Source organism: Poecilia formosa, unplaced genomic scaffold, assembly GCF_000485575.1.
Source record: "Poecilia formosa unplaced genomic scaffold, Poecilia_formosa-5.1.2 Scaffold28, whole genome shotgun sequence".
Taxonomy (NCBI): Eukaryota; Metazoa; Chordata; class Actinopteri; order Cyprinodontiformes; family Poeciliidae; genus Poecilia; species Poecilia formosa.
This window is the reverse complement of record NW_006799967.1, coordinates 1,054,926-1,077,072: the sequence shown is the minus strand read 5'-3', so window position 1 is coordinate 1,077,072 and position 22,147 is coordinate 1,054,926. Positions and strand designations below refer to the sequence as shown.

General features: G+C 36.0%; 1 protein-coding gene across 2 annotated transcripts in view; it reads left to right on the top strand.

Annotated features, from left to right (window-relative positions):
• unc5da (unc-5 netrin receptor Da) overlaps positions 1–22,147 on the top strand; it is a 215,192-nt gene that overhangs the window by 2,091 nt on the left and 190,954 nt on the right. The window lies entirely within an intron of this gene.

The window sequence follows — 22,147 nt, the reverse complement described above, 5'->3', positions numbered from 1 at the left end:
GACTCTCAGTATGATGCTCATAACATGTTTGTGACAAAATGTAACTCAGCATTTCCTCTAAGTTGACAGCTCGTTTCTTTTGTGTTGGAACTGGAGCATTAACAGTTTGAGGGTGTGAGCTACTGGTGTTCTGGCAACGACGCGTTCTTCTGACAGTGGAAGCAGCCGTTTCAGTATCTCCAACGCTGTAGCCACACGCAGACATTTTGGCAGGCTTTCAGACCCTTCGTTTTTATCCGTTTTGGGTGCTAGGAGGATTAGCACTTGTCGGGAAACCTTCATTGCACTTTCATTCACCAGACACATTTTTCTCAGCCTATAAGTGTTGTTGTTGTCACCTAACTTGTCTTCCCTGCTGCTCCGCTCAGCACTATCAGATACCCAAACACAGTAAGAGGAAGCTCGGGCAAGGAAATAATCCCACTGTAAATAACAGAACAAGTTGGATGTAATGCTCACGCTGAGCTGAAATAGAATGACTGCACATACATTTGCGGACTAATGTAATTACATACCTTTCTATTGGTTTTAGAAGAGTGTGAATCTCATAAAGGCTCCCAGAGGCTGTTGTTTCCTGATGCAGGCTTTATTTGTCATTTAAAGATTTCATCATGTTTCAAATTGTTGGGGGGAAAGTTAGTAACTTAAAATTGAATAGCGGCAACGCCAACTGAGTTGTACAGCTTGGATGATGACTTTCATGTACAATATGAGCTGTCAAATATTTTAGTATTTTAATAAGCAGTGAAATCGTATATTACATATTTGACTTGGTAGGCAGAGTTTCTTGAGCCCAATTTTGGTTACTGACTGAATCTGTAAACACAACGTGTGTAATGATGCACAGAACTTTAGATCTCAGTTTAGTAAAAAGTGGAATTTCGTGGCTTTACTTTTATGTTGTAACTCATCCAACCACACAGATCCAGATTCAGTAACATTCAAAAATGTCTGAGTGGGAAACCAGGAATTTTGCATATCATTCTTTTCTAAATCTTGTCGCTATGTTGGGGGATAAATACATCTATACTTTACAGTCACTTAGTTTTAATTATACTGCAGGTGTGCTGCCTCTCTCTGCATCACTGTTTATGGTCACTGCAGTTTAGTGGAAATGTCATTTTTAGATCCTCTACATGAGGTTTATTATTCTCAGTGTCTCACCTCCCAGGCTTAAGGCTTTAAATGAACCAAAAGCTAAAAGTATAGCATAACAACACTGACATGTTCTGCTGCTGTTTTTTTTTTTTTTTCCATTGTTGGAATGCCCCATCGTTGATATCGTTTGGCTTTAGGCTTTAATTGATGCCTCTTTGCTGAAATAAACATCTGTTTTTCATTGAAGTTTACTTACTAAACCCAGTTCTCAGTATACTTTAATTCCAGTTGTCCAGCACTGTTTAAAACACATCATCTGGTCATTAAACAGGACTCTGCTTCCCTCGGCCCTCGTCACCTGCTCCCCGCCACCAGCCAAACACTTGAGGGAAAGGGAGCACTATGCAGCTCACACATCATTATACACTACATTCACTTGCTCTTGGATATTAGGTATTTACTCATTTCAACACTCGTTTGGATGGCATTTAGGGTTACATTCCACAATGCAGTTTAATGCATTTTTTAACGAGTTTTTTTTTTTCTTGTATTATGCCCCCTATCTGCCTTTTATGCTTGTCACTGGTATATTTTTTGTGGCTGAGATGCAAATGCTTACGGGTAGTGATGTGAAGCTGTAGATTTTTTGTTCGTATGTAGTTAAAATGTTATTTAGGTACTGATAAGTTTAGCTTCAAAATGAAAGTAATACCTCGGTCTGAAATGTGTAGCTTGTTTGCCCAATGCAAGACGCCAGCATCTCTAAACGTATAAAGCAGCTGGAGCAGCAGCAGCAGCTTGGTGTCCTTCCTTACAAATGCCAAATTAACCTTAGATCATGTTCAGCTGAATAAACGCCACTTTCAGCCCTTTTGTAGCTAAAATGTCTTGCATTGCAAATTTTACATGTCACAACAACACAGCAGTGCTCCAAAGCCCAGGCACAATACAGCAAATTTCATTTTACTGTTTGATCAAAACGATTCAGCAAGCTCTTTGTTGAGGATTCACATGGCAGAACATGTAATCCAGACAACATGCTGGTAGAAAAGCATCATGGTCTGGCATGGTTAAAAAAAAAAAAAAAAAGACTGCAAGAAGTGAACCAGAGAATGGAGAATAAAGGGCAAGAGTCATCTCTGACATGTTTTATTTATCTCAAAAGTGACTGCCGGAATCATGCTCAAGCTTCGAGTTTGATTTCACTGACGTTTCACACGATATGAACTCAGTGGCACAGTTGGGAAGGCATCCACAGTTGTGTTATGGTGGTCATACTGCCCACTTCACTACTGCATTATTCAAAGGGAGTCCATTACTTTATTCAAGCCCATCAAGCCCCTTTCCCATCATTTCATCTCGACATTCAACGGAAACCAGGCTCACCAAAGACGGGTAGGGGGTACTGCTTAGGGAAAATTGACTTTAAAGCAAAGCATTTTGTAACCTTATACTGGGAAGCTTTAAAGTACAAGAACATTTATTCTGTAGGATATGAAAATAGAGCAATGAAGTGTTATGGCAAACCTTTATGGCTATTGTGTTGAGTCTTGAGGATTTCATCAATGCTTTAACTTTAGCCCTATAAGGAAGGAGGAATTAGCATAGCAACCATTTGTTTTCTCCTTAAAAAATTCCCTGCTTTCACTCATAAGCGTTTCAATATTTGTAAAATGACCCCATACTTGAAGTGAATTTTAGTGCTAAAGTAATAAAGTAATATTACCTGCTTTTGAGAAAGAGAACAGATACATCACTATGAACTCTTGTATGGTTTTCCATAAACAACACTCTGGACTGCATCAACAAAAACATGTACATAGATACACACTCATCTAGGGATCATATTTTAACTATTCCCCATCAGTTAGACGTGCTGTGTGTTTTCATGCATGTGTCGTTCTACACAGTGCTAGTTTTTAATGTTCCATGGATGTCAAGGCGTGGAGACAATGACAGGGTGTCAAGGGGGGCCATTTGCGTTACCTCTTGCAGATTTGCTTTGCAGCCTCTTCTCCTCAGCCTTGAGGCTTTCTCTTCAGCGAGACCTGACACTGCTGTTATGTTTTTTATACCACTGAAAGAAAAGCCTTAGAGATAACTGTCCATCCCAAATGCACTCTTCAATGCCTCACTGGCCAACTCAAGGGCATTGCCACAGATGTTAGATTCAAACCATACACTGTTTACCTCAATGCTAAATGCTCTCCACACATCTATCTTTCTTTCTTCTGTCTTTCTCTTTCTTTCTGAGCTTCCAGTTTGTGCCGATATGTTGCACTATTGTCCCCTCTAAAGTGCATTTATTTCATAAATGCCCCGGTCCTTCATCCTTTCTCGTTGCCCACTCTTCTCTCGCAATTTCTTTCAATGTAATTTAGTTTCAGTGGATTGTACCTCTGACAAATGCTTGGGTTGTGTATCATTTCTCAACTCACCTGACTGAAGAAGAAAGGAGAGCTCGGTGTGGAGCAGAGGAAAAAAACCACAGGGAGAGCGAAAGACGAATAGGAAGGTTACAGTGCAGAATCCTTAAGCAGCTCATGTTATCAGTAACTGCCACAGCATTTTGTCAGTAACAGCGAGGGCCTGTCACTGCTCTTCCTGATGAATTAATTTCAAGAGTAATCAAAAGCAAATACATATTTAATGACTTTGATCGTAAAGAGAGGGGGGTATTTTTGGCATCCGGCAGCAACAATGACCATAAATGAGTCTTATTGTTGAAATTAATCTTTGATTTAGACCTGATTTACCATATTCCTTCACCGTTAAAGCCAATTTTGGCATAAAGTTATGTATTTTACTTTCAATATGCATACGTATATTTTCAGTTTTTTCTTGTGACCAATCAGAAATGACATGCTTAGGTGGTTTAATTCAGTCATGACATTTATTCTAATCTCTTGTAAAATAATTTAGCATCTTATATGTTTTTAATAATTTTATAACGTTGCAATTTAAATGGATCTTTGAGTTGTCATTAAAATGATTTGACTAAACGCACTGCCCCAGTGTGGAGTTGTCTATAAATGACACAGATCTGCCGATCACTCGTCCAGAGATCAGAATTTTTTATTCCTTTTAAGTCCATTAAAATTACCCTTGTTTGGTCTATAAACAAGTAAACCATCAGGCTTTACTTTGAAGCTTTTTTTGTTGAGTTTAATAAAAATTAAATAGCTTGGTAGTGTATGCTTTTGATGGATAGCCGAGAATATTCTTATCTTTTCCTCTGGAGCTAAAATTTCTTCTTACATCAAAGTATCTGCTGCACATTTTTCCTCTTCTATGTGTTATAGTCCTCGTAATTAAAAAAAAAATAAAAATAGCAATTCACGTCAAAACTCAAAGAAAATCAGAAATTAGTATTGGTCAGGGAAACCCTGACCAGGTGTTATGACTTCAAGCTTCCCCAAGAAGCAACAGGTGCAACCAGGCACTCGTTTTAATTATGTAACCGTTGGTTACCTCTAGTAATGTTTAAATGTCTTTGTCAAATATTTTTAATGGGATGCAATGATATAAAATTTTGTCTAATATTGATATCTGTTGATATGATCACAATGGTTGATACACAATATTTGTGCATATAAGTTGTTAATATTGACCCAGTTTTACTTATGGGACCAATATTGGTGCACTAAAAATGGTTAACAATGGCCGATACCAACATTAATCCTGATATATTGTACGTTTCTAGTTTGGATTCTAAAGGATTTGGTTTTCTTTAGGCGCAGGGTTAAAAAAAAAGACAGAAAATATCTTGAAACAAATAAAAAGAAAGGTCAATGTAATATGAATATTCCTAATTTATGGAATGTGGAGAAAATGTTGTTTATACTAACTTACTTCAGAAACGTACGTTTCAGTAAATATAGGGAACATGCCCAGAAAATAATTTAAATAAAAATGTGTGCAAGGTCAAATTCTTGTTTTTTCCCCATGTTTAAATTATAAAAATGTGTTCATATATTCTATTTTTCTTTTAAAATTTATTTCAGCTCTCACTGTCTCTAACTTAGAACAAAAAACCCCCCAAAACATTCAGTGACACAAGTTGCAGAAGAAGAAAGAGGCCCAGGCTGTATTTCTTTCGGCAATATATGTTCTCAATTTCTGTTTGGTTCTTTTGTAGGTGTCAGAAATACAAGATGAGGTTTAAGAGTCCCTCTTGGCATATGAAACCTGCATAATAACTCTCTGAAGTCATGCGTGGCAGTATGTTGTAAAACCAACAAAGCTCCATCATTCATAAATTGAAGCACAGAGCTCAGTTAGGTAGGTCCTTGATGCTTTCTCTTCAGAGTCTTTCAATCTTCTTTCAACAGAGTGAGTGTTCAGAAACACGATTCTAAAGAAGTGCATAAACCAACGTGTGTCTAAAGAAAACTACCAAGCATACAGCAGAGCAAGGAGAATATATGCAGTGTTCAAAATTAGGTGACTTCTGAAGGCAACTGGGTGCACTTGATTTTATTTAGAGTAATTAGACTCAGGTTTTCTTTCTGGAAAAATAGAATAACTTGTATCATATTTTTCTCTTTACAATAATGGGCTACTTCAAGTTAGCGTGTCACATAAGTTCCAAATTAAGTACACCGAAGATCGTGGTGGAAATGTGAAAATATATAAATGCATTCGGTGCTTTTATTATTTTAAAACAGACTTTTTTAAACAGGTTGGGAAAAAAGGAAACTAAAAACTAGGAAAGCATGACCAGCTGCTAATACTCCCACTATTAAAGATAAATTACAAACAAAATCAAATAGAGATAGAAATGAAACAAATATTTTCATAAAAAATAAGTAAATTGGCCACCTTTTCATTTCAAAAAGTGGCGGGTGTAGAACTGAATGTAGATTTTGTACATGAATAAAGTTAAAGATAAATCGTAACTTTATTGTCCCCAATGGGAAATCTATTTGCAGTAGGTCCACTCATCAAACATCTACACACAAAAAGAAATGAAACAGAAACAACCACATTTTTAATGTGTCAGCATCAACAAAGAGTAATAAGCAATAGTGTTGGAAACGGTGCTTGTGGTAAAGAAACTCACTGACTTGGTTTTAATTATAGGCACTTTTAAAGATAAACTGTTATAGACGATCAACGCCTAGATGGATTATGCAACAATCAAAAATCGCCAGAAATGGTTAATGTTATTGCTTAGGAATTTTTGAATAAGACTGTGGATTAAAATATTTGTTGTGTTTACTACTAAGTCGTTTTAATATATTAAAGACAATCCAATCAATGAGTTGTACTTGAATGTACTATAGAAGCCGCCTGATTGTTGAATCACCACAGGTCGGTAATTGCGTAGGAATCGTCTCATATTCTCATCAGTTCTACAGTATTCACTTTTTAAACCTAATTGCCTCCGTATTACATAAAAAATAGCATATATACAATCCAAATGAGTAGCATTTAAAGTGAATGTTCTGTCAGTAGATTGACTGGAGCATCACTGTAGCAGAAAGATCAGTGGTGTGAAGATTCACATGCTGTGAAACAGCAGCTTAGCCAAATGCAGACAACACACTCGCCATGCTACCCGTGTGACTCAGACTTAAACCCTCCCAGGAATGTCTCAGGATGTTACCACATGTCATGTGTAAATTAGGACATTGTTGATATGACTGCATCACTGCTGCTGCTCTGCTTTGTGTGTGTGTACATGTTTTTTTTTGGCATCTGTGGTCATGCTGATATTTAATAAATTATAATTTCAATCAAAGGACTTCCATTTACATGTCTTCCCGTCTCTCCTGTGGTGGAAACTGTTTCTTATAACAGGACTTAAAAAGGCAATGCTAGAATATACTGGAAATACAATGTTACATCAAATTTTGTATTCATGTTTCTTTCACTTCCCAAAGCATTTCTAGTAATTGTGTCATGTTTGGTTTCTGGTTGAACCCAAAAGCAGGCAGAACCAGAGGCAGAAAGGTGAAGTGATGAGTTTCTAGTAATGAAAATAAAGACTTTTACAGAGCTGCTATGAAAGGAACAGGGCATGGAACAGGCATGAGTATGGAGCAAAACAAAAAGCAGGAGGTTGAATAGAGGTGGAAAAATGACAAGGAACCAGATGAACGGATCAAAGAAGATGTGGTACAGCTGTGGCAGAAGGAGACTGAGGGAGGAGGATAGCTAACAAAGTGATCTAAACTAAGACTCAAAAGGAACTACAAACCCAGAGTAAAAGAGTAACCCAGATTTAAGAGACAGAACACGAGAAAAACAAAGAGCCTCAAGACAAAACGCTTGACTAACATCCCCAAGTCATTGATTGCCTCTCAAAGCAAACATTTAAATCTTATTGTTATGGCAGTCAGTCATATTTTGAGATGTTAAAATGTTATTTGAAACATAAAACACAAAAACGAAAAAAAAAAAAACTAAAATAAAAGCTCAGGGGTGGTGTTAGTACTTTCTCTGCACCTGACTGAGCAGAATGAAGATGATGTTGGGATCCCTGCAGCTTGCCTCATTTTCATTAAAGAAATTTCAGCGGGTTTGTCAAGAAAAAAAACATCCTTCTTATTGAACAGTGAGAGTAATCTTTAGGGGACAAAAGGCACATCTATGTTTAGGTTGATTCATAGTGTCTTCCTTTTCAGCTGTTTACCTCTCTCACATCGTTTTTGTTTGTATTCAGTAGCGAAGAGCAAGAGTTTAATAAAAGGGTAAAGCTTAGGCAGCACACCTTCCAGCATGCCTGGTGTATTGTCCTGTTTTAAAGGTGCTCTGCATCACATCTTGGACCCTTTTGGCTATGATCAGCAAATAGTGTCTTTATTAACGATCACCATGGCATTTCTTAGCTGCTCCTTTTACTCATCTAGCGAGGGCGGCTTAAGTAGGATTGCATGATGTTGTGTGGAATACAGTTGAAAGGGGATGTGTCTACCAATGTAGCTTAAAAATCTCTGCATTTGATGATAAGCTGATAATTTGTATTTTGTTTTATGGCATTTTTCTGCTTCCCATCTTTGGTGCCAGTGTTATGAGCCAATGACAACATCCGTTTTATATGTCTCACTCGTTTATATTAAGCGACATTTAACCAATAAAGAATTAAGCGTTTCAAAAGAAAAAAGATACATTTAAATTACCTCTTGACTTAGTTTAATCTTTTCTTTTCATTCTGTATGAACTTTGTTTGGGTTAATTTAAAAGCTTATCTACTCTTGGGGTTGAATGTTTTCCGTTTTCTTTCTGAACACTGATGCAAGGTTATGCATGTGTAGCTTTGATGAGGTTCCCCTTCAGTCAAGGACTCTCCTTTGTCATTAAGACAGATAACATCTATCCGGCTCATCGATACATTCATTTAAGGAGTACTTTTGTTTCAACCCGCAGACGGGGCAATCAATAAATAGCTTTGCCTATTTCAGCCTCATTCTATCTTGATTCAGCCCCAGTTGAAATAAAAATAACATTTTACAGGGCTTCACATTTTATATATCTTAAGATCTATTATATAAGTAGGAATATTAAAGTTTTACATTTACTATGGACAAGTTGTAGGTAAAAAAAACAGGAAAGTAGATGTAATTGAACACAAATAAAAATTGGTTAAAAAGGAAAAATAAAGTGAATCAAATACTTTTTGCAGCTAATGGTTAGCGAGTTGATGCATTCTCAAAATTCCTCTGAATCTTGTTTGTTTGCCAGACTGACACAGTTTCTGTTTTCTACCAGGTACCAGAAAACCGTCACACAAACAATTAGCAGGCTGGAGATTTTTCTAATTTGGGTAAAAACATTGAATGTTGTTAGCCAGCCTGTTGAGAAGAAGGACAACTGGATCCTTTCTAAAATAAGCATAAGAGTCTCAAACACAGATACGACAGGGTGAAAAGCTTATCACACCCATTAATTCCCGGGGACCATATAGTCCCTGTCTATGCTTATCTTCACCAGAAGGTGACACATGTTGACATTAGCTAAACCACGCGTTAGCAGATACACTTCAGCAATATATCGTCATTCTGATATTGCAACATTATTGCACTCCTGCTGAGCTTTACAGCTCTGCTGTTTTCCTCACATCCAAACAAATCAAAATAAAATAATTAAACAGCTACCTTGTTATGTTGGTTAACATTTTTCAGTCTGTTTCTTAGAAAATCAGCACAATTTGAGGCCAGATTGTTGATGTATCGGGAAAGTAACTTTGTGTAGGATATGCAGTTTTTCACAGTAATGTTATGACGGTTGTTCCAAACACACAGCCTATTTTGAGTTTAGAGTTTGACACGATGCTGTAACTTCGGCTTACTGATCAGAGAAATGCTGCATTTCAAATTCAACAAAGGTCGTAAATTCTCAAGTGTCGATTGCATTACACTAACCTGGCCAAGCTAAAAGAGAAAGTATTTTTTTCCCCCATAATATCTTACTTTTGCAAAAGAATCAGTTCTTGGTGTCAACAGACAGATCTATTATTTGTGTGAGAAACTGCACATCACACTGTTGCATATCTACAGTATTTCATCCAGATGATTTTTTTTTTGGGGAATTGTTCACCTGTCATGGTCTTCAGCCTACGCATACATGTGCTGACAAGACCCATACTCAAAGCACTGAAATGAAAGAGCAACTGAAATTGAAATGTCAGCTTGAAATGAGCATGCCATGAATTAGAATGTAGACAAAAAAAAAAAAAAACAAGCTGTTATGCAGCAGAATATTGTTGCAACTTTTTGGACATGCATTGTTTATCAAGTATGTCCAACTCTTTGATTAGAAAAGGGATAAACAAGTGTTTCTACTGAAAGCTTTCCTGCTGCTGACTGTCAACATTGAGGTTGCAGCGATGCTTTCATTCTAATTCCCCCGTAAAGCTTCTAGAGATTTGTTAATATCTAGGTATTCCTTGCATTTCTCTTGCAAATTCAAGCTGTATATCTATAATCCTAACAAGTCCAGAGAATATGATTATAAAAACCAATTCCAATCGGCAGTCCACATTCACCCTGTGTTTATTTCACACATTATCTCCTCGGTAAACCTCTTTTTAATGTTGATTTGTATGGTTTACTCAGAAACCACTCCATTTGATGGGAATCTTTACATGGAAAGAAATGGGATTAGAAAATGTAAAGAAACTGATTAGATAGAGTGAGCTAATCGATGCAAAGCAGTTTGCACAAAGAGATCCTTTTTTCTTTTTTTTTTTCTCCACGGGGTAATCTTCCAGTTTGATTTTGTGAAGTTTGTATGCGGGCGGGTTCCTGAGGGAACCAATTACATCATGGTGGGGCTCTAACCTCCGACCTGGACTGGTCCTGATTCAGTGGATCATTTTCTGGTTTTGACAAACCAGTGGCAGCAATCAGATCTCACATCACAAGAAAAAAAATAATTGTCATAACTAAATTTGTGGAAATAGAACTGATTGGGTCATTTGGACAATCTGGACAATAGAAACAAATGTTAATAAATTCTCCTAATGTCCATATGTCCAAATAGGGACTTTGCATATAGAGCTCCTGAGACAACCCTGACCCTGATTTTGACCTTTGGATAAAAAAATACAACTTTAAGAATTCCCCATTATTCTGAGCACTAAGAATACAATATCAGTACAAGTATATAAGTTTGCATTTAATGTCCTTGCTGCAGGCTTTTTACAGTGTAGCTACCAGATAATGGAGTAATGCACCCCTGACACTCAGCTCTCTCTGCTGACCTACAAGGTGTATGATAACCTACAGAACTACTTAGTTTGTTTTCAAGGCTAATAGAGAACACTCCCAAAGGCACAACAGAACTGGTGATGCTATTACCCGTCCCACAGGGATTCCCCACTGCTGTGGAATCTATTTGGCCATTTTCATTAAATAACTAGACATCATAGCTAATTGTAATCCTATATACAATATTCAATGTTTTACACCTTGTTTTCTATATTAATGTTTTATAAAATCCATAAAAATGTGAAGCTTTTTTTTCCCTCAAGGTAAACATGTATGGACACTTGACACATTTATTAGAATTCATTGGGATTGTTTTTTCTCGAGCCATGATGAAGCTTCTTGAACCTGCTTGTTGTTTCTTACAATGGTTGCTGCGAATTCAACCGTTTGCAAAATTACTGTCATGGTTTTTTAAATGTATTTATCAGTGTTGCATATAAAAATGAGAATAATTGCGCTAAGTACACATAATTGGATCATTACTTCTTGCAGTTTAATTACAGGTCGCAGTACACACCTACTCCACATTATAGTTGACGGTCTATAATTTAAACTTAACATTTAACTTGTTTGGAATTCATAGTTTTACTAATAAGTTGCACTATGTTAGAAAAACATGTATTGTGATGCTGCTGCTGAATATTGTTGTGACTATTGTAGTTACCAATACTTTCATTGCTGCTAACTCTGAGTTCTGTCATTATATTTTCCATATAAAATTTTAAAATTAACTTTACCATCTCAGCCACAAAAAATATATACAGTGTGCATCAAGTCAAACTGCAACAAAGTCAACGCACAGCACTTCAAATATGATCGTCAAGCTAATGATGCATACAAGCAGGATATTAAAAATTAAATACTTCAATTAGAAGGTTGTAGTTTGATATTATAAGGCTCTAAGTTGTATGGGTTTTATAACTTGCCTTATGTAATGAGAATAATATACTATTAGGTATTTGTAGCTTCACAATGAATGTATAACAAGTGGAGAAATATGTTTGTTCCTTTTAAGTGAGCTGAAGTATTTTAAGGTTGTAGAAAACTTTTTTTTGTGTCACTCTAAAGCCAAAATCTCAACCATGGGTATCAACAACTTTAGTGTTGAAAATATATAAACCTGCTGTTTTTTGCCATCTCACTAGCTAAGCTATATACATGTATACTAGACATATGACAGATTGATGACTGACGTCAGACTTTTAATTTTTAATTAAAAAAATGGCATCTTCACTAACGGATCCCTTATGCAGCAGGTTACGCAGTAAGTAATCTGATTACTAAAACATATAGCGTTATATTTATGCTGTAAACAGTTCTTCCTTTTTTCTTTAAAGAGAGTTTTTTTTCTGTTGCTTTTGATGCTTTCTCTAAGTTGTTTTCCTACTGCTGTTGCCAAGAAGTGCGACTCAAATCCTGCTGTCTGGTCTCTAAACTGTCTAATTTGTAGTAGATTAGAAAATAATTTCTGTTTTCTGGCATCATCAACACAGGAAGCTCTTCATTAGAGATTAAACAAGATCTCATGGCAAACGTTGCACAATTGAAAGGTCACTTTTTCTCCCCCCTCAACAGCAAGTATGTTTCTTGAAGAACTTTTCAGCTGCAGTTAGCATAACTTTCACCAGTTAAACTAATGTACCTGTCCATGTCTGTGATTGCGAGGTGGTTGGACTGCTCCGACAGCAACTCGCCCAACGGAGCTATTTTCAGTCACAGAATTTCATTCAGGGACACAGTTTTCTTTTTAAGCCTAACAAGGGTTGATAATGCAGTAGAAATAAAAAAAGACAGAATGAAGTGATTTTTCTTACCAGGAAACTAATGTAATTTTGTGTGATTTTTTTTTTTGGTTTCTTGGAGAAAGATACTCCAAGTGGGGGAAAATAGTTTTTTTTTTCTCCACCGTGTGTTTATGGTTCCCTTAGAACTGGTGTATTGCTGTCACTGTCAGAAATGTCACAAAGATCTGGGCAACACATAGACATTCATGAATAGCCCTAGTATGCCGCATTGTGCAGACAGACATGACAGAATTTACGCCACGAAGGTGGGAACGGACAGCAGAGCTGGGACTTGGGGGTATGAAGTAGTCCTTAGCGTTTAATTCCTCACCACTTTCAGATTGTTTATGACATTGACAGGCAAGGTGAGAAAGTTGTGCAAACACAGGAAGTAGCAAATATTTGCTTGCTAAAAATGTTAAAGTTGGCATCCAGTGTGTACTTAAACACTCGTTGATGAGAACTCACAAAAACAATCCTTAACGCTGGTCAAAGCAGTGGTGTTTTTAACAGCTTACCGTTTGTGTTAACCAAACAGATTTTATTTGGTTTCATAACCTACATGTGTTGTAATAGACTGAATGGCATCCATCTGATAAGAGAAGAATGTTTATTTCAGTCATTAGAGATTTGACACTTGACTTGGACTTTAAATAAAATGACTTGTGAACATTAAACCTAAATCACTTGTAGGGGTTTTTCCGTTTCACTTTATATTTAGTTGTAACATGTAGGTTTTCTGTTTTCCTTATCAAATACCTTATTTGCATTTAAAACAACCAGGCTAATTGGGATTATAGCTATAAGTCGCCCAACTCCTCAAACAAGCCTAGACTTTGGATTTCCGGTCTTAAAATTAATGAACGAGCTCAACTCGATGAGAAGTACAAACTTAGGTTATGACGCTGCGTTTTAATAAGTGGCTGCTGAGGAATATTTGCTGTTCCACCTTCTTTCCAATTTCAGCCTCTCTGTGGCAGCATTTTAACCCACCTACTCATGAGGCCCAATTTTCCTCTCCATGACTCATAAGAAGGGCTGATCCGTTATATTGATAGGGATTTAGTAGAGTCCTTTCTATTTGCTTTTACATCTCTACAACACAGTAGAAGGTAGATAATAAAGAGCTTTGTTTAATCAAAGAAAATAGCAGATATGAATTACAGGCCTGACCATTTTTATTGGCACCCAGGTGAGGATGGATAAAAAGCCTTTTGAATAATATCCTCTTTTATTGCAGAGACATAAAGCCAACTTTAAATTTGAGTATATTCGTTCAGTGGCACAATCACTGCTATCCCAGCTGTCAATACTTCCTGCAATGCCCTTTTGCTAATAAGGAAGCATTTGAGGTGTTTTAACACAATAGTCTGGTAGACTCTGTTCAATTTGGGACCAAAACTGTAAAACATTTGTTGCATTTTTGTACTTTTTTTTCTCGCTGACTGATAATAATGAAGCAGTGAATGTCATAAAGCAGACATGACATCAGCACGCCTCTACCAAGGCTGTTTTGTTAGCGTCACCTTGGCACGCAAGTGAAATCCTTGTTGCTAAGTTTTGTTTTAAGTTTAATTATTTAAGGGAAGAAAAACTTATTCAAAAAAATTTATGCTCCCGTTATTTTTGTAGTCACATTTTTTTTTCCTGAGTATTTCTGTTTCTATATGTGCGTATAAATATTAATGTGATTTGTTCCCAGAAGGGTAATCTTGGGAGTGAAGTGATGGCAAAAAGATCCTTTGTGGTCCAATTGTGGTTTTTATTTTCATTGATTTGTCTTTGTATGCATCCCCAACCACACAGTATGCAGTCGTACTAATTTATATCTCTTGCTCATTCTCATCTGTTTCAAGATTTTTTTCCATGTGCAATAAAGGTTTTTTTGGTCCTTACACATTGCATGTTTTATATATGTAATGAGTGAATGTTACAGCAGTATGTAAATGCAAATGCATGCACCTGTGCAATGTTAATTTTCCAAGCCATCAAGCTTTATCAGCGTATGTGAGGGAAAGTGCAGTTTGGAAGAATACATATCAGAATATTTACTTCACCTTCATTGCTAACTCCTCTGACTCATCAGTTTTAAAAATATATTTTCCTTACAGAAACTTTTGATTTTGTACTTGCACGCTGCTGAGTTCTGTATAGTATCACTTTACCTGCTTTTCATATGTAGCGTCTGCTAAAAGAACAGGTTTATAACTGAGGCTACAGATTCTGTACCATCATGTTAAATTAGTTATTCAGCCACTCGCACACAGACACAGATTTGACCTACAGCAAAGCCTTGGGTTTTGTCCGGTGTCCAAAATTAAATAGTTGACTCACCTCTCAAGGGGAACTGGCAAATGATAAAAATATCACAAACCAAGCATTTTTTTCCCAAGCCAAAGTAAAAATAAAACAGCTTTTTTTGCATACACACACACATATGGATGACAAAATAAGTTTGAAATTAACTAACTGTGACCAACTTTGTGATTTCTGAAGACCTTTTCAAAAAATCTGGAAGCAGTAATTTATATCTTATAGAAATACAAGATGCTCTGTAATGGCAGAACCTTTTTTTTTTTTAGGTCTACGGCCTTGAGGTAAAGATGAACACTCAACACAAAACAGCTCTTGTATTTAAAAACAGGAAAACACATAATATATTGCATCAGTTAACTATTATAATGATACTTACAGTTGTATTAAAATCTGTATGACATGTCTTAATGCAAACAGAGAACTGATACAGAGGAGTGTTGACAGCCATTGTTTTTAAAATCAATCACCTGTTTCATACAAATCATATATAATTCACTTCCTTTATACTGTATATTATATTAAATGTTTTAATATAAAACCTTCACCCTTAAATATATCAATAATCTTCTGATATAATTCTGACTTGACATCTAAACTCTTTTCTAATGAGAACTGGTCCAACTGATTTAATGACAGATGAATAATCCAATGATTTTCAATAGGGTTGAGGTAAAGGCCTTTCTACAATCCTAATGTTACCACTCTTTATTCATCACCAACTCAATTTTGATGTGTGGTGATAATTTTTATTTTCGAGCGCTCAGCTTGAATAATTTGGAGGCAGTCTTCCTTCATTATTCCACCCACTTTGAGCAGTGCACACATACCATTGATAAGTCTTAGATTGACGCTCTCACCAACAGGCTTGGCAGTGCGTATGCTGTTGTTTGAGTGAAAGTCTCACTGTCCACCTTCTTAGCATAATTTCTTCTTTTCCAAAAACCTTTTGGAATGGCCCCAAGTTAAACACTATTTAACATGTATAGACTTTTCTTAAAAGCGAGGTTTGTGCAGAACTGGTTTTAGCCCCAGCTTTTCTTCAGCCCTGAAGCAATCTTTGTGAAGGGTTGTACAGAGGAGGTGGAACATGAAGGGGAGTGAATTGACAAAAATACTCTGCTCCAGCTACCATTCTCCCTTAAGATATTAAATTAAGTAAAATTACCCTTTCCTACAGCTGAGAGCTCTGATATGAGTCTGTGATACTTTCTACAGTGTAGAAAAGGGACATTGGTGCATCCTTTATTACATTCCTCAAAATATGACACATTCAACTACGCTGTATTACTACCATATCTAGCATCCACCTCGTTAAAAGCCATGGTCAGTTATACTTTATACAGTCTTTCTTTTTGGGATTCATGTAGAAAAATATGAAAACTCCAGAGCGAGTCCATCTACGACTATTATTAATGTGACAACATTATATTTAACTTTTCATGTCTTATTCTTTCCTTCTTCTATTGATGCAAATTACAACCTTAAGGATGAAGTAATATTTTCACAGAGTTGGTTGCCTATTTCAGCAGCCTGCATGAAAGAACGGCATGAGAACCCACAGGGCGATGCAGCTGAAGTGTCTTGTATTCTATCTTTGTAAAAGTTATACTTGCACCACATCTAACCCATACTGATGCCCTGTGTAAGTGCTTTCTTTCGTCTCATTTTCAAGTCCTTCAGACTTCTTGTATTTCAATTGAGATCAGTGACAGGTCTTCAGGAGAAGCTTCTTTTACCTCCACCTTTAAAAGTCAGATACAGAGAAGCCCAGACACTGATATATTTTTGACACCAAATGTATTATTTCTCCAACGTAAAGAGAAAAGAAAACAATCAATTTTCAGAGCCGTTTTTCAAGGTTAAGCTAACATGACACAAGCTAACCCTCTTTCTGTAATTATATTTTTTCTTTATGTAAGTCTTGTTTCTCTATTTCTGAGATCAGCTTGAAGCCTATTAGATGCCTGTTCATTGTAGGGTTTGTTTTTTCTTTATAGAATAATAAACAGATGTTCAAATGAGAGAACTATTTTTGAAGCTACTTTTGGAACATATTTGCATCAAAATATTTGAACTAGTCTTACGATATTTTAATGGAAATGTGTTGCAAGAGACGCTTTAAAAATAGCTTTTTTTCCCTTGATGGCTGGTAAACTCTGATTGCATGGGTGCACTTCAGCTGTCACATATTGCAGTTTAATTTCTTGCTCCCACTTGAAAACATTTTTCCTCAATTTTCCTGTAGCTGAATTAGAAAATTTGGCAAATTTACTTGGTATCTTTCATAGTACATACTTGTTTTGACTGTTTTCTAATGTAAAATTCAGATGTTGTTCTATAAGGATCTGCATGTAAAAGTGTTGTAATGTTTTATTTATGTTTAACATGTTGACATAAACTGAGCTTACACAGCATGTGCCCATTACAATGCATACAGTTATACAATAGAGTATTTTAAATTATTTTAGGAGCTCAAATCAATATTCGAAGTAAGAATATTAATTAGATCTTATAGGGTTGAATAAACCTCTTAATACTAAAATGTGGTGTTACTGAAAAGTTCACCTGAATAAATGTTATTTTCAAAAGGCACTTTTAAGCTGACAAACAAGCCTAATCAAAATGCATATTCCAATTTATTGGAAATATCTGAAAACAAGGTTATTTAATTTCCTATTTAATTGTTGTAAACTCAGTTAAATAAGAGAGAAAAGACAAGTTCTTTTTCCAAAGCAAACACAAACTTTCTGCCTCCTTTTAATAATTTATTTCCATGTTGGTAAAAACAAGTCAATGAACAGGAGACGCAAAGACCATGCATCAGTCTTTTCTAAAGTGAGGACCCCAGACAAATAAAATGGGCTTCATTTCTTAGCGACCTATCAGATTTGACCTGCAGCATTGCTAGTGATAATCAGCAGAGACAGTCAATCAATGTCTAATTAAACCACCTAGATTGTTGCTTCTCAAACTGCATTGTGTACCACTGGTGATATTTAGTGGTTCTCCAAAGAGGCTTTGGTGTCATTTAATCAACAGTAAAGCAGATTTGTGAGGTAAAACATTGAAGTAGTCAAATATGAGAGGCTTAGAAACATTACAATCCCTGTGACAAACTATAAAACTCCTGAAAATCAAACTGGATACGTCTTAGTGAACCTAAAGTGTTTGACAATGAATCAGCTATGAGTGGTATTAAGCTAGTGAAGTACAAAACATTGAGAAAATTACTCTGAAGTTATATAATATTTATATTTAATTGTTGTCGGGGCAGGAGAAGATTTTTTTTGGGGTGGAAAACCTGAGCTAAAGTGATCCAACACAGGCATTCAGGCCACTGTTGGTGAACAACCTTTACTGAGACTAGAAAACCTGGCAGATTATTAAACATTAACTATTTTTCCACCCAGAATTATGACGAAACAAATTTGGGTAGCTTGCTTGCATATCATGTGGGAATTTAGGTATAATGGGTAAGAAAGTCTGATAATATGTGAGATGGCATTGACTCTAAAAAAATTAAGTCCAACCAACCTAGATGTTTCCTCATTTCATCATCTATCACAGGGCAGGTTTTATATGTTCATTAGGCTGAACAGTTGATGTAGATCAGATAAATGGCAGAAATTTGTCCTTTTTTTGCTATTGGTTGCACATACCAGTGTTTGCTGTTGAGTTTTTAACAGGCTGAACTAGACTAAAGTAATGTGTTCATTGTCAGAACAGGAGTTTCTTCTTTGCTTGCACTTGCCATGTTTTTTATGGTTTGTTAAAACATTGTTTATGTGTACATTAACAAAAATGTGCTTTTATTTTTATTTCCCTTTTTATATTTTTTGTATGAGGTTACTGTGCTTCAGGCCTTCAGCAGCAAAACGTTTATATTTATAATGTAAATTGAGAGAAAAGTGGAATTGAACTCAAATTCTGTTTGTGAGCACAAACTTGGTGAAATAATCAGATTTTGATTTCCATTTGTTGTAAAGTTTTATACTAAGAAGTAAGATTTCAGTCAATTGTATTTTCTCTTTGAGAATTATAATATACAATACAGTACAACCTAATATAATGTATAATATAATATAATCATTCCACATATGTTTTGGTTTTCCTGGAGCAAGAGGTTATTAATTATTTATATCTCTGTCTTTTTTTAATACAACGTCTTGCATCTCTATGCTTTCTTTGACCTCATTTTCAAACACCTCCTCATACCTCTAAATGCTCTTTACTCAGTAACAACATCCACACTGCAGAATGCTGTCAGTTCAAGCTGGAGACGTTTGGGCATGTTGTGTCTGGATTTCTACTTTTTGATCACCAGGCACGATAAAGCTGGAAACTGTCTGAATTCAGTCACAGCTGATATCGCCGCGTATTTACAGTTACTACAGATTTGGAAAAGAACAGTTGTCAGGTCTACAAAAGTGTATGATGCTCGACCCTGCGGTGTGCACGTTTGTAGTGGTCTGGTTGTTGGGTGCAGGTTGACAGCTAAATACTGAAAACACATAGCAGCTGCAGCACTAGGGTGAGTCATATGACACCGATCAAGCTGCCCCCGGCAACAACAAGAACAAAGGCACTTTGACTCAGTAGCCTCTAGACCTCACACAGACATTGTTTTTTCTTACTAAAATAATTTTACTAATGAAATGTCCACCACTGATTTTTTTTCCCCCATCATTGTGCAGGCATTAGCTTGAAATCCCTCACCACTTACCCATTATTTTTCACCTAAGGAGCATATTTTCTAGTATTTTGCTTTGCAATGCAATACTTCTTGTGCCATTTATACTTATAATAATGAGTTTGTGGATCACGTACCTTGAACATTTCTGAAACTCAGCAACTTTTGCTGTTGCACTTAGGATCTATTCCAATAAATACTGAGAAACACAAGGTTTATTTTCCCATTCCTTACCCCTAAAGTCATTTTAGGAAAATGTCTAGAATTTCTACATGTTCTAATTCGTCTTTTAGAGAAATAAAATATTGCCTTTTCAGCTTTTTCTCCCCCTGTTGTGTGGTCCAAATTTCCAAAATGGAAACTAATGCAACAGATACAGTTACAGATGCAGCTCATTTTGCTGTCTGTTGTGGCTTGTGTTCATAAGAAATGTGTTATATGGGACCAGATTAATCTTAGATTCTCTGGAAGGATTCTGTCTTAAAAAGCTGCCATATAAAGCTTTAAAAACTCATAATATTTGAACCATAGCTAGATTAAAGCTGGACAAGCAGCATAAAGACAAATAAAAAAATTAGAAACACTTTTAGTCTTAGTCTATGTTCTTAAAATGAGAGATATGTTGAAATAAGAGTAACAAGAAGTGGTTACAAATGACACCTCAGACATGTGTAGCAATATTATTAAGTGAATTATGATTTATTTGAAGGACTGAGTAAATTAATTTAGTTAATTTACCTAACTTGATTCGAACATATTTAAACTACGTATACACAGACTCATTTGCATTGTTTCAGACGTTTACTTAATTATGCATCACCTTCGCTGATTAAGAAGCCCGCAAGAGTATTAATGACCTTAAGCCATTTTTTAAATTATAAACAGAAACCAATTTTGCTCTGCTGCTCCCTCAGTATACCTTTATCCCCACAGCTGCAAACTTAATAAATATTTTTTAATAAAATGTTTTACTTCTCCCTTTAATTTAGTTGTTCTTTCACTAAGGAATTTATTTTAGCTCCCCCCGAAGAAAACACGCAAAGAAAAATTGATGAAAAACTGAAAGAAAAAAAAAACACAAGAGTGGAACAATCTGTGTTTTTGACTTGTTTTAAAAGAGTTCCAGTAAATCTCATCTTCTAAGTATAAATTAAACTGTGGAGCCACCAAAAGGTACAACCTGAGAACTTAGGTCTCCGTGCTTGATTTTCTTTTTTCTCCCTAACCCCCTCAAGCAGCAGAGCATTAACCTTTAGACGGTGCTTCTAAAATAAGGGCTGGGGCGGTGGGAGTCAGGTACCCTTACAGTACATCCCCAATTTCAAAAATCTCCGCTTTCTACTCTCATGGGCCTTTCTCATGCAGGCAGAACCAATGGTTCAGAAAAAAAGCTCTAAAAAGGTGCCTGACTTTAATCAAATGGGCTCCTTTCAGTGTAACCCTTCATGGCTAGACAAGTGCAAAACCGCAATTGTGAATTTATTTTTTTTTTGAAGTGTTGTCAAGTCTTCAGATAAAAATATCCTGTTTTGACCTAAACTTTGAAAATATACTTCTGTCATACCTTGCAATCCCTCAATAAATTTTAAATATGTGAGAAACACTACATGCACTTGAATTATTTCATCAAATGACTCACAACACTCTAGCTGTCGCAAAAATGCAAGCTTGATTCATAGAATATTAATAGAATATTATTGCTTTATGGCATGGCATACAGTTATGTTTTATATGTGTTAAAAATTTTAAATGAAATTGCTTTCATCTTGTCCTGATGACACCAGTTAAGTAGAATTTCCCTTCAAAAGTTTGGAGATCTGTCGATGAAATTAAAAACCAAAAACACAACAGGCTTGTTTGCAGGAGGACATGCTGCATTTATACATGGAGCTGCAAAAAAATAAAAAATAAAAAAAATAAATAAATCCATGTCTAACAATATTACAGGGAGAAAATAATGCTGTAGTTGCTTCCTGCAGGTCAGCTCAAAGTCAATATGACCTTTGGCTACGATTAGAGCGGCAGGAGCTGATTTTTCAGATTTTTTTTTTCTTTTACAGAACATTTACGAAATTAAATACATTTCCCACCAAATGTGAAACTAAAATAAAAAAGATTGCACTTGAAATAAGGAAACTATTCTCTTCAATTGAGTCTTAATAGTCATACTGGTTGACCGATTGTGTCCAGTGGTCTGTGTTTGTGAATGTTTTTGTCCGATCACCCTTTGACTTGAAAAACTGGTCTATCTGTTCAAGCAGTTTGAACGTTTCTCCACACAGATCTGTAGGTTCTGGCTCGCCACCCCACCAACTGGGATCCGTGTCATCCACAGGGTTGAATTAAACATCAGTTTATCTAATTTAAAAACATGGATTCAGATTGAAGTCATGGTTGCTAAGTGACAATCAGCAGCCAGATTGTGGCCGATAGGCTTAAAGGTGAAGTGAGGAATATTGACTGCTGCTCTGGTCAGACTTCCTTCCAACCAACCAACCAACCGCGCTGCTGGCTGATAAAAACTTTAGTCAAATAACAGTGTAAAT